Raw genomic sequence first — 13876 nt, forward strand, 5'->3', positions numbered from 1 at the left:
TTTCAACTCGTATCCTGCTGTTTGGAGATGATGAATAAGAATAAGAACAAGATGAGGATAATAAGGCATGTGCTTTTTATAATGAATAAAAAGCAGCAGAACGCTTCTGCTAGGATTGGCTTTTGCCAACATAGTTTTATGATAAACTGAATTTGTTTTTAGCTCAATCGTTTATTATCCGTGTGTAAATTGCGCGTATACTCTTAGCGGTTTGCCTGTTTGCAGGACGGAAATCCCGAGTTTTGGGAAGGAAAAATACTATCGTATGAGTATGTGACCGTCTGTCCGTACGTGACAGGTCACGAAATTCAGTTTTTAAGTATTATTACTTATGATTCCTAGCAGTTTTGTTCCATTCTTATCTGTTTCAATAGCATCCAGAACAATTGGCTCCTCGACATTTATTCTAATTATTATTATTATTACACAAGGGGGTATTATATTATTACACAGGGGATATTATTACACTAGGGGGATTATATCCATCTAGGATGGCAGGAGCATGAACAACACGTAATTCCAAAATGTATGTTATGTTATATTATATTTATGTTATATATAATTTATATTTATGTTAAATATAATATTATACAACTAAAACCAAAATATCTTCAAAGCTGCAGTTATTTACATTTGGAAGAATTCCAAAAAACATTAACAGCTTGAAAGGACGCAATACTGAAAAAAGCGGGTTAATTAATTAAATGACAAAGTGATTAAACCGATATGCGTACGACAGTTTTCACCACCTTCGGATAGAACAGCTTGTGTACATTCACTCAGCTTATCCTCTCTTTTAGTTCATCATCTCACAGATTTTCATTTTATTGGGTAAATTAGATGACCATTTCACTTCATTATACTTAAATTATAAGTAACCTTCGCTGCAGCTATATCGATTTTAATATTGTCTTATTGTTTCATAAATTTACCGAATCTGTAACCTTTACACTGGAGGTTATTCACATTTCTTATATCCCAACATTAAGAAATGAATTCGGTATTTTTTTTAATCTCTAATTTTCACTAACTTCTTTTATTCCCTTCAGTAGATTCGAAAGGGCCTCCGAAAGACTGGGGTTCGAGTCACTTCTACGACGTGAGGAGCCATTATCTTTTCAGTCAAATGTTAAATTACCCTATTCATTCGATTAAAAGTTTTTTTTTCTTTCTTTCTGATACTCTGGGTTTTCTTCGCTCAAAAGAGGCAAACCGGCTGCGTGAACACACAGATCTACAAATAGAAAATACTTATCTACTAGAGGGACAGAGTAGAAAAATGGAAAGCAGGCTACATTAAATCGTCTGAAGCCCCTAATCAGGGAATTCAACCATTTTGGACGGCAGAGAAATGGATAGGTTTGGATGTAGTAGTGAATAGTTTAGCCAATTCCAGCAAAATCCTGTAAAGGGTGAAGAGAAGATTTCTTGAAACCTCCTCTTCACTTCTGTTAGATGAATTCATCAAATTATAATCAGGCAATCGATTTCTATAATCCTCATACATTCCCTCAACACACGTAATATTTTCCAATTACCTTCTATTTTCTTGAGACCAGTCAAATATGGGCAAGTGAACCAAGCGTCTTAATATGGAATATTGACCTAAATGTAGACTTGTATAACAGTATATTTACTTCTCTACTTCTACACGTGAAGTGTCTTTCAATTATTCCTACAGTCGTCTGGGATTTACAATTTGTATTTAAAATTTGTTTAGTGAACTTAAATTCCCATTGATCAAAATACTCAAATATTTGTATTCATTAACCTTTTTTTTTTTTCATGACTACAAATATGTGTATCCATACCTTACTTTCTTCACAAACCGCATATACTTGCATTTTTCATATTCAGAATTTAACCGCATCTTCCGACGATCACTTTTCTAATGATCTAAGATCATCCTGTAAAAAGTTTAGGACATGCGAACAATAGACTCCAAATCCACATTGTCAGGAAAGAAAGAAATTCCATTCTTAATATTTGAACCTTCATCATTTATGATTATGTTAAACAACATGAATTCAATATGGTGGAACCCATCTTCTAACAATCTGGTTCGTAGAAATCTCCCCTCTGAACACTAATTCCTTACTTCTATCAGTCAGCCAGATTCTCTCCCTCTCATAAGCTGACCATTAATACTTATTTGGGATATTTTAATCATAGCACCTTATGTGGTTCACCCACTGTCAAACGTTTTGCTCGCATCAAAGCTATTATTACGCTGATCTGTTTGCTTCGCTAACCCTCCATAGGTACCGAGGTAGGTAGTCTGTTCACTACCGATCATTCCTTAATTAATCAACGATACATCATTGATGCGATATGATTCCTAGTTCATCATTCGTTTACTTTTTCTAAAATAATATCAACACTTTCAAGCTTATAATTCCTTCATTGTCACTTAATCCAGTTTATTATCAAATTTAGATGAATTGTGGCTTCCATCTTAATAAGAGTTAGAACCTCCTTTCGATTCAATGAGTTTTATCAGTCTTACAGGGCACTTTCAAGTGTACAAGCGTGCGATAGCGATCAATAGGATTCCTGGATTGTAGTAGGGCATCTGAAACTTTATCTCACCCGACGCTCCAGTTCATCCCACAGATGTTAAGTAGGGTTCTTAGGAAGCAGTCAAGGGTGGTGACGTTCATGTCCACAAACCACACAATTACAGCAGCTGCCTTGTGACAAGGTGCATTGTCTTGCTGAAAGAGACAATGGTCTGTTCTGTAGAAAAGCCACAAAGTAGGAAGCATTGTATTGTCCAGAATGTTCAGATACCGCTCAGAGGTCAACGTTCGTGAACCAAAATATAGAGGTATGAAACCAGACTAGGACATTATGATCACACCGGCATTTCCGAATTCCATAGTTGTGTATCTGACACACCGACAGTGGTGCACCTGCTTCCTGGAGGGTGTAGCGTGATTCGTTGCTCCATTACACCGCTTTCCATGCTTCCACATCCTACAGTACACGCTCTTGGCACCACTGAAGAAGCTGCATATTGCTTCGGGTATGGTGTGACTTGATTATTGCGGTCCTACCATCGAAATTAATATTTTTTAGTTGAGTTTTACAAAAGTTTGAAGTTTCTTTCATTTACTCCCACAAATTTCTTTGCTTTACTATTTGTATTTAAAATTTGATTATTGAACTTAAATTACTCATTAACCAAAATACTCAAATCTTTGTGTTTATTATTTTTATTAATGAATATAAAGACTTATATCCATACCTTATCTTCTTTCCGAGCCGGATATTATTATTATTATCTGAGACCTCCAGGGAGTCAAGGACTCATCGAGGAAGGCTGTAAATTATCGAACCCAACTATCATACCTTCCCTTAAATTCATTTACACAAGATGCACTCACTACCCCTAAGGGCAAATTATTCCACTCACTCACTCACTCACTCACTGCTCTCTGGGAGAAAAACCTAGCCCTTACCTCTTTCTTGACTGAGAACAACCTTAACTTCCGTGGATGTCCCCGTGTTCTCTTCCCGCCTTCCATATAACGAAAACGTTCATCATTTGAAATGCTATAACACCCACTCAAAAGTTTATAAACGTCTATCTTCTCACCCCTCTTTCTCCTGTTAACCAGAGTCTGCAAGCCACATACTCGCAACCTGTCCTCATAATCTAAATCCCATAATGCGGATATAATCTTTGTAACTCTTCTTTGCACGCTTTCCACAGCTTCTTTATCCCTTTGGAACTCGGGAGACCAAACCTGCCACAGTAATCCAGGTGTGTTCTTATCAAAGCCTTATAAAGAGGCAAAATTACTTCCTTATTCTTACATGTCAAGGTTCGCTTTGACATAGCAATTATCCTCTGAGTTGTATTTGCAACTTTTGCTATGTGGCCTCTGAACTTTAAATTCTTATCCAACAATATACACCAAGATCCCTTGCCTCTTCAGTTTCTTGTAGCATAACCCCGCTAATAAAATATGCCTGGAACTCTAATCACGCCGAAGTGTATAACTTTACACTTACTAACATTAAACTGACAGCCATTTTCATTTGTTCAGATTTCCAGTCTTTTAAAATCATTTTGTAAGTGCTGAATATCAGTAGCATCCCTGATTGCCCTGCCTATCTTCGCATCATCAGCAAACAATTGCACATCTGATGATAGACTCCGCTTGATGTCATTAATATATCGATTGAACAATAATGGCCCAAGGGCTGAACCCTGAAGTACACCACTGGTTACCTTAAATCTGGCAGATTCACCCCAACTGTATACCACTTTTTGATATCTGTCTGTCAACCATCCCCTGATCCAAGTTAATAGATTATATTCCAATCCCATATTCTTCAGTTTACGAAACAGCCTATCAAATGCATTAGAAAAATCCAACATTATCATAGTGTATCCATTGCCTTTATCCAACTCGGCAGTAACATTGTTATAAAATATGAGCAAATTGCTAAAACATGATCTTCCTTTAGTAAACTCATGCTGTTCCCTGCAGAGTATAGAATGCTTGTCTTCCCATTTCTGTATGCGAATTCTTACCAACTTCTCTAAAATCTTCACTACCACACCAGAAATACTAATAGGTTGGTAGTTGGGCATATCAGTTTTTTCACCACCCTTGTGCAATGGAACTATCATACATTCCTTCCATTCCTGTGGTATCATTCCTGAGCTGAGACTCAAGTTATACAAATGTGTGAAAGTTCTAGCCAATTTAGCTGAACATTCCTTTAGCAGACAGGCTGATATTCCATCTGTCCCTATTGGCAAATTCTTATCCAGGTTATACAAGATCTATTCAACCTCATTTACATGAACCTCTAACTTTTCATCCACCGTAGCAGTAGCACTGAGCACCATGCTACATACACCTGGTTGATATATCTTAGCAAAGTGAGCACTAATTAACTGAACAATCTCCTTAGCTTCCGTCGCCCACTTGTGTATCATCTGCATTCAATAAAGTTATTCTTCCACATTTATTCTTTCTTTTGCTTGCGACATAACGATAAAATTCTTTTGGATTGATTTTAGCTTGCATGAAAAATTTCTTTTCATACTCCGTTTTAGCTTTTCTCACAATCTCGTTACTCTTTTGGCCTGAGCTTTATATATTTCATAACTCCTCTGACTCTTATTCTCATGATATTCTTCCCACATCATTTTCTTCTTGTGGATCTCTAGCTTAATAAGGCTGCACATCCATTTCACTCCTAACCTATTTATTCTTCGAACACTAGGGATACATTGAGATATCGCCTCATTCAAGCACTTTTTCAAAGATTCCCATGCATAGCTAATTGCTGACATTGTTTCCATTCAGTAACTGATACCATGGGACCATAGATAGAATTCTTCAAAGTTGATCATAATTTCCTGCTTTGTAGTTTAGCATGTAACCTCTTTTAATCGGAGCTTCAATACAAGTAGATACTTTCCAAGAAAGAACAGCATGTCACTGTCACCAATTGGTGGTAAAATAGCCATATTCTTGACAAAGACCCCATCTGACGCTATGAGCAAATCCAACACTCTTTGACCTCGAGTTCATTCTTTCACATGCTGCTTGAGAAAGTTGTCTCGCAACAATTCAATAAATTCCTGTTCTTTCTTATCATGAGATTTCTCTTCTACCCAATCAATGTTTGGAAAATTAAAGTCGCCCATAATGATCATTCGCTTGGTACCCTTAAGGCTAAATTGGCGATGCATTTCTTCGTCCCCCACAACTGCGCCGCCAGGTCTGTAGCAACACCCCACCATATATTTCATTCTGTTAACCTTCACTTCACACCAGATAGACTCAAACTCATCGCTACATGGGACATTGTTACCATCATTGTTTTCTTGTATTTCTACCCTAACTGGACTTAAGTCATCTGATATCATTAGTAGCACTCCTCCTCCTCTCCTATCTCTTCTGTCATTCCTAAAAATAGTATATCCGTAACACTCGATCCCACTTACCATATCTGATTCTGATAGCCAGGTTTCACTAATGCCACAATCTTAGGCCACATCGTATTCAATAAGGCAACAAACTCAACCCATTTGTTTTTAATGCTCCTGGCATTTGTGTACAGACATAATAAATTACGACCTAGCCTATTCTTATAATTTGATATGCAATGTATTTGGTCTTGTTCTAGAATTTTCTCTTTTCCCTCCCCAGACATACTTAAAAGGTCCGAACCCAAAGCATATTTTCCCACTCCTACGCCACATACATAACCATGTTCAAAGGCATTCATATCTTTATCACGTTTGTATAACCCAGCTGAACTTTCACACACATTTTTAATTAATTTATCCAAGTTTCTGATGTCAAATGAATTCAGGTGCAGGCCATCATTCTTATACAAATCTTTTCTGCCATCAAACACACCCCACACATCTAAAATCTCATATTCATATCTTCTACATAGTCTGCGCGTGAAATCATTTGCTATCATCTCCCTCCTTCTTAACTCAGTACTATCATATCTAGGTAGTAATTCTACAATTTTTACTCTCTCAGATTTCTTTCTCGCTTCTTCCAACAGACCTTTCATATCTTCTCTCATACTGTGTTTGTCACCATTAAATACTTGCATTTCTTCTTGATATACTTGTATTTCGTCACATTCTGTTTAGTCAGCTTTCCACGATCACTTTTCTAATGCTCTAAGAGCATCCTGTAAACAACTTAAGACATGCGAACAACTCCACATCATCAAGAAATACAGAAATTATGCTCTTAAATTTTGAACCTTCATCATTTATGATCACGATAGACGACATGAATTCAATATGGTGGAAGCCATCTTCTAACAGCCTGATTCGTTAAATCGTCTCCTCTAAACACTTCTTCCTGTTTTCTATTAGTCAACTAGATTCTCAGCCTTGTCATTAGGTGACAATGAATTCCTATTTGGTATATTTTAATTAGTACCCTCTTGTGGCTCGCTATCAAACGTTTTGCTATAAACTGAATAAATCACATCACAGCGATTATTACAGTGACATATGTCCTTCGCTGCCTTTCCATAAAATGTAAGTGGATTTATCATTAGCGAAATTTCTTCAATTAATCTACGATTAATAATTGATCCGATATTATTCCTACTTGACTATTTGTTTATTTTTTCCATAAAAAAACATATCATATTTGCTGGTTTATAATTTCTAGCTGGTAAATTAATCTTTATTATCAAATATAGATTAATTAAATAAATATCAATAACACACACACACACACACACGCACATCTCTTTGCTAGTAATGAAAAGATATCACCTCTATCTTTAATCATCTCCGTTACCAGATGATTCGAAATATGAAATATTTCCTCCTCCTGAATTCACTCATTAATACATATTGTTCGTCAGCTGCAATTTCTCTTCTAACTGACCAGCACCACATGTACATTTGCAGAATGCTTGTGATGTTCTTAAATACACTGCATGGAAAGAAGTCAAATGACACTATAGTTTAAAGAACAAACAGCCATGGCGTCTCCCTTAAGAAGCTATTGGAATTCCTTTCACTGCGATGGCTGGAAATCTTACAGGGCATACTTTGAAGCGCACAAGCGTGTGATAGCGGCCAATGAGAATTTTGGACCATTCTTTCTTGATGCATGTAAAGAGGTCCTGAACTCTTGTAGGACGGTCGTCACTTTTCCTCACCCGACGCACCAGTTTTCCCACATATGTTCAATAGGGTTGCGAGTTCTGTGGAGGCCAGCCAAATGTTGTGATTCATATTACAACATGTGACATCAGCAACATTATGACATCGGTGCAATATATCGCTAATGGTCAGTTCTGTAAAAAACTACAAAGTAAGAAGCATTGCATTGTCAAAAACGTTCAGATACTTCTCGGACAATATTTGTGGAACCACAAATAGAGGTCTGAAGCCAACCCAGGACATTGCCATCACACGGCCATCTCCATTTCACTGTTTAGCTTCTGACACACCCACACTCGTTCTTCTACTCCCTAGATGGTGTAGTGTGATTCGTTGCTTCATAACATAGTTTTCTGTGCTTCCTCGTCCCACTGTATACACCCTTTGCTCCACTCAAGAACAGAGATTCTTGTTCCAGCCAGTGTCCGGAATTCCGTATTCAACGTGTCGACCGACGAATGGCGGTTTTTACATATTATGCTTCGTCGCACCTTTCTGTCACGTTCGTTGAGTGTGACGAGTCATTCACATGGGGTAGCACTTGTAGCTGACTCAGTTCGCTATGGCAGCTCACAATGGTTGTTGACCTGAGATGACTCAATTTGTTAACAACTTGCCGAACAAATAGGCCAGCAACATGGCATCCTATCACGACTCCTCTTCCAACCTCTATTTCTCTTCTTGCAGCAATTTCACTCGGAACGCTCCCGCAACATATTGCACCTACTTAGTATAATCATATTTCTACAATTTATACCCGCTACAAACATCTGATTCGTTACTTGGTATGTTGCATCTTGTCCGTTGATTACGTGTTGATTTCTTTCCAAGTACTGTATTTTAAAGGTCTACACACGCATAGAATATCACGTACATGCAGGGTGTCCCATAAAGTTGTAAATATTTCAGTAATTCATAACGAGTGCCGATGATCTGCAATCAAAGAGAGTAAGAGTTCAACTGCAGGCCAGTGAAAATAAGACATTTCAGGCAATCCTATCTGGCGTGAAACAGAGTCCAGCAGAACAAAATATACAGTTGGATGTTGCTCTACACCAGAGGTTGAAAAAGATGATGGTGATAGTATGCATCGGCAAATAGACTCAATTAGTGGAGGGCGTGTAATGATATGGGGATTTCAAGTAAGAGAACATAAAAAATGACATTGAATTTATGCAGTTACTAAAGGATAATTACCTGAGGCAGCATGTAATGGAATATACTAGAGGTTCAAGAGTGCTCGATCTAGTAACTGCATATGAAAATGTGTCTATAACCCATATGATCACATTGAGTCAAATGGTGAGAGTGATAATATGGTCTTGACCTGGGAGGTGGTTAAAGGTGTGGAATGTTCAGTGAAGACGAGGTATATGTGGAAGTACGAAAAAGTATGAAAAGACATTGAGATTGCCTGGATCAGTGCCATGGCAAGTTAAACTGCAGGGAGTGGATGCTGATAGTGTATGGAAGCTAAAGGAGCGGTTGAGGGAAAGTAATGACAGACTGCATACCTAGTCTGGAGAGTAAATCAAGTGGGAGTTAAATGGATTACCCCCCCCCCCCCCCACCCCCCCCCCCCCCCACCCCCCCCCCCCCCCACCCCCCCCCCCCCCCACCCCCCCCCCCCCCCACCCCCCCCCCCCCCCACCCCCCCCCCCCCCCACCCCCCCCCCCCCCCACCCCCCCCCCCCCCCACCCCCCCCCCCCCCCACCCCCCCCCCCCCCCACCCCCCCCCCCCCCCACCCCCCCCCCCCCCCACCCCCCCCCCCCCCCACCCCCCCCCCCCCCCACCCCCCCCCCCCCCCACCCCCCCCCCCCCCCACCCCCCCCCCCCCCCACCCCCCCCCCCCCCCACCCCCCCCCCCCCCCACCCCCCCCCCCCCCCACCCCCCCCCCCCCCCACCCCCCCCCCCCCCCACCCCCCCCCCCCCCCACCCCCCCCCCCCCCCACCCCCCCCCCCCCCCACCCCCCCCCCCCCCCACCCCCCCCCCCCCCCACCCCCCCCCCCCCCCACCCCCCCCCCCCCCCACCCCCCCCCCCCCCCACCAGAATTTGGTAAAGTACGTTGACTCAAGACGGCTTATGAGTTAGATAGGATATAGCTTGTAAGGAAGTTTTCTTATTACTATTTTATTTCAACGTTAGAATAGTATGGTTGAAGGTTTTATTACTAATACCAATGTGAAATGGTGTAGTTACTGTAACACAACAGTGTTGAGTCGTTTAACAAAGGATGTGCTTTGATGACTTATTCTATTCGGGAATTGCAATGCACGACAATTAAATTTTGTTTTAAGCTTCTTTAAATTTGGGATGACTAGGGAAAGCAAGATGCACCCATTTCCATAACACATGTTTGAATGTGATAGGCAAACTGAAATTCTGAAATTTATTATTTTGAACGCTGATCAATGCGCCATTTGTTGACCTACGCAAAATGAGGTTTTTAATAATATATGTTGTTTTTGTACGTTCGTTACATGGATATCTCTCTCTCTCTAGATCAAATTGTTTTACGCCACTAATTAGTAAAAAGCAACCCTTTTACTGTAATTTCATTATATATGAACGAGAGAACCATAATGAAGAGTTGTTTTTAATGTAGTGACGGGTTCGTGATAGAAAATGTACGGAAGTCATGATATCCATTTGGGAATGGGTGTCAATATGTGTGGAGAGCAGCCTAATCAGTAAAAAGTATAATAGACTGGTAATTATTCAAAATATAGAAACGCCCTTTTATTTTCATTCATGAGAGGTTGTCGTAGTTATAACGTAGCAGATCGACGCGGTGACACTGAGAAGCAAGTTCCGAGATCCTGACTCTTGCGGTAAAAGCGAACCCCATAGGTAAGTTCAGTTTTAACTTTGCTCTTCAAATATCCCAATATCTATAAGAGACACACCGTTCATGTGTAGAGAAGAATCACAACTTTTACGTAATAATTCTTATATGGAATATTACTGAGTACGAATGATTAGGTAAAAGAGTCGTTAAGCATTTTTATATTTACAAGTATATGTAGAATCCTTTCTTAGATATGATAGCCAGTAGAGTTTACTATATATTTATTAAAAATGAGATTAAGTAAAATTTTCTTCGACAATGGACTCCATTATGTCAGTTCAGTGCGCTTCTCAATTTCTCTGTGCAACTAGACAGAACACACACATGTATTTCGTTGGTTTGGCTACATTAGTTTGTTTATTCTCTTATCGATTCCAAAATTTAAAATTTCAGCAACAAGTGTGCCTAAATGCGGAAATATATTACTTGTTTTTCAGGTTGTATTTTGAGAATGTAATCGAAGTAATTCACTTAGGAACCTAGCTTGGTAGCTTTTTGTTTATCACAAAATTGTGGATCCAGTTATCTAATTTAGTTAACGTCTAAGAAAGTACTCCATTGCATGTATTTATAAGTACATATGCCAAACTTAAAGATGATTCCGAAATTGTATCGGTATTAATGACTAATTCTTTCATGATATGATGCATGTAAATTAGGAAAAGCATAATATTGATCTATATATAAGATACTCATAATCAACCACGTTTGGGATTGTGTGCATCATTGTCTTGCATCTGATTTTACACCAATCCACCTTTCTTCTACCAGATCCTCTAATTACAACTGCTTGCTTCCAACAATAATTGTCTATATATTTGGCATAATATTCCATAAATATAACCTCAGGTTTAATTTCCTCTTTTCCCATCTTTATTACAGTTTTTCGCATGGCGTTATATTGTAGATTTCTCAAATTCGCGAGTTTTTAAGTAACTGTATCCGCGAAAGGTTTTAGACGTGTAGTACTTCTTGGGGGTGCTAAGGTTATCTTTTTTTTTTCTATTTCGTTTTACTTTTATATATTTTTATCAATCTGGAAACTACTCTAGAGACCAAATCTGGAGGTTTTTCAAGCCACTTCAGTAAGCGAGACTATTGTCTTACTCCTGGCGATAAAGTTCATCTCCCACATGAAGACAATCATTTATATCCACACCAAGGACCAATTTCAACTCGCATTCTGCTGTTTGGAGATGGGTAAGAATAAGAACAAGATGAGGATAATAATGCATGTTCTTTTTATAAGAAATAAAAAGCAGTGGAACTCTTCTGCTAGGATTCGCTTTTGTCAACATCATTTTATGCTAAACTGAATTTGTTTTTAGCTCAATCATTTATTATCCGTGTGTAAATTGCGCGTATACTCTTAGCGGTTTGCCTGTTTGCAGGACGGAAATCCCGAGTTTTGGGAAGGAAAAATACTATGGTATGAGTATGTGACCGTCTATCCCTGCATGACGGGTCCTGAAATTCAGTTTTTAAGTATTATTACTTATGATTCCTAGCAGTTTTGTTCCATTGTTATCTGTTTCAATAGCATCCAGAACAATTGGCTCCTCGACATTTATTCTATTTATTGTTATTATTACACAAGGGGGTAATATATTATTACACAGGGGATATTATTACAATATATCCATCTAGGAATGCAGGAGCATGAACAACACGCAATTCCAAAATTTATATTATAATATGTTTATGTATTATAAGTTAATATTTATGTTATATATAATATTATAAAACTAAAACCAAAATATCTTCAAAGCTGCAGTTATTTTCATTTGGAAGAATTCCAAAAAACATTAACAGCTTGAAAGGACGCAATACTGAAAAAAGCGGGTTAATTAATTAAATGACAAAGTGATTAAACCGATATGCGTAGGACAGTTTTCACCACCTTCGGATAGAACAGCTTGTGTACATTCACTCAGCTAATCCTCTCTTTTAGTTCATCATTCTTACAGGTTTTCATTTTATTGGGTAAATTAGATGACCATTTCACTTCATTATATTTAAATTATAAGTAACCTTCGCTGCAGCTATATCGATTTTAATATTGTCTTATTGTTTCATAAAATCGCCGAATCTGTAACCTTTACACTGTGGTTATTCACATTTCTTATATCCCAACATTAAGAAATGAATTCGATATTTGGTATCTCTCATTTTCACTAAATTCTGTTTATTCCCTTCAGTAGATTCGAAAGTGCCTTCGAAAGACTGGGGTTCGAGTCACTTCACCGACGTGAGGAGCCATTATCTTTTCAGTCAAATGTTAAATTACCCTATTCATTCGATTAAAGTTTTTTTTTTCTTTCTTTCGGGGTTTTCCTCTCTCAAAAGAGGCAAACCGGCTGCGTGAACACACAGATCTACAAATAGAAAATACTTATCTACTAGAGGGACAGAGTAGAAAAATGGCAAGCAGGCTACATTAAATTGTCTGAAGCCCCTAATCAGGGAATTCAACCATTTTGGACGGCAGAGAAAGGAATAGTTTTGGATGTAGTAGTGAATAGTTTAGCCAATTCCAGCAAAATCCTGTAAAGGGTGAAGAGAAGATTTCTTGAAATCTCCTCTTCACCTCTCTTAGATGAATTCATCAAATTATAATCAGGCAATCGATTTCTATAATCCTCATACATTCCCTCAACACACGTAATATTTTCCAATTACCTTCTATTTTCTTGAGACCAGTCAAATATGGGCAAGTGAACCAAGCGTCTTAATACGGAATATTGACCTAAATGTAGACTTGTATAACAGTATATTTACTTCTCTACTTCTACACGTGAAGTGTCTTTCAATTATTCATACAGTCTTCTGGGGTTTACAATTTGTATTTAAAATTTGTTTAGTGAACTGAAATTCCCATTGATCAAAATACTCAAATATTTGTATTCATTAACCTTTTTTTTTTTTCATGACTACAAATATGTGTATCCATACCTTACTTTCTTCACAAACCGGATATTCTTTCATTTTTCATATTCAGAATTTAACCGCATCTTCCGACTATCACTTTTCTAATGATCTAAGATCATCCTGTAAAAAGTTTAGGACATGCGAACAATAGACTCCAAATCCACATTGTCAGGAAAGAAAGAAATTCCATTCTTAATATTTGAACCTTCATCATTTATGATTATGTTAAACAACATGAATTCAATATGGTGGAACTCATCTTCTAACACTTGTTCGTAGAAATCTCCCCTCTGAACACTAATTCCTTACTTCTATCAGTCAGCCAGATTCTCTCCCTCTCATAAGCTGACCATGAATACTTATTTGGGATATATTAATCATAGCACCTTATGTGGTTCACCCAATGTCAAACGTTTTGCT

Source organism: Typopeltis vanoorti, chromosome 6 (assembly GCF_054136105.1).
Source record: "Typopeltis vanoorti isolate ZY-2024b chromosome 6, IOZ_Tvanoo_1.0, whole genome shotgun sequence".
NCBI lineage: Eukaryota > Metazoa > Arthropoda > Arachnida > Uropygi > Thelyphonidae > Typopeltis > Typopeltis vanoorti.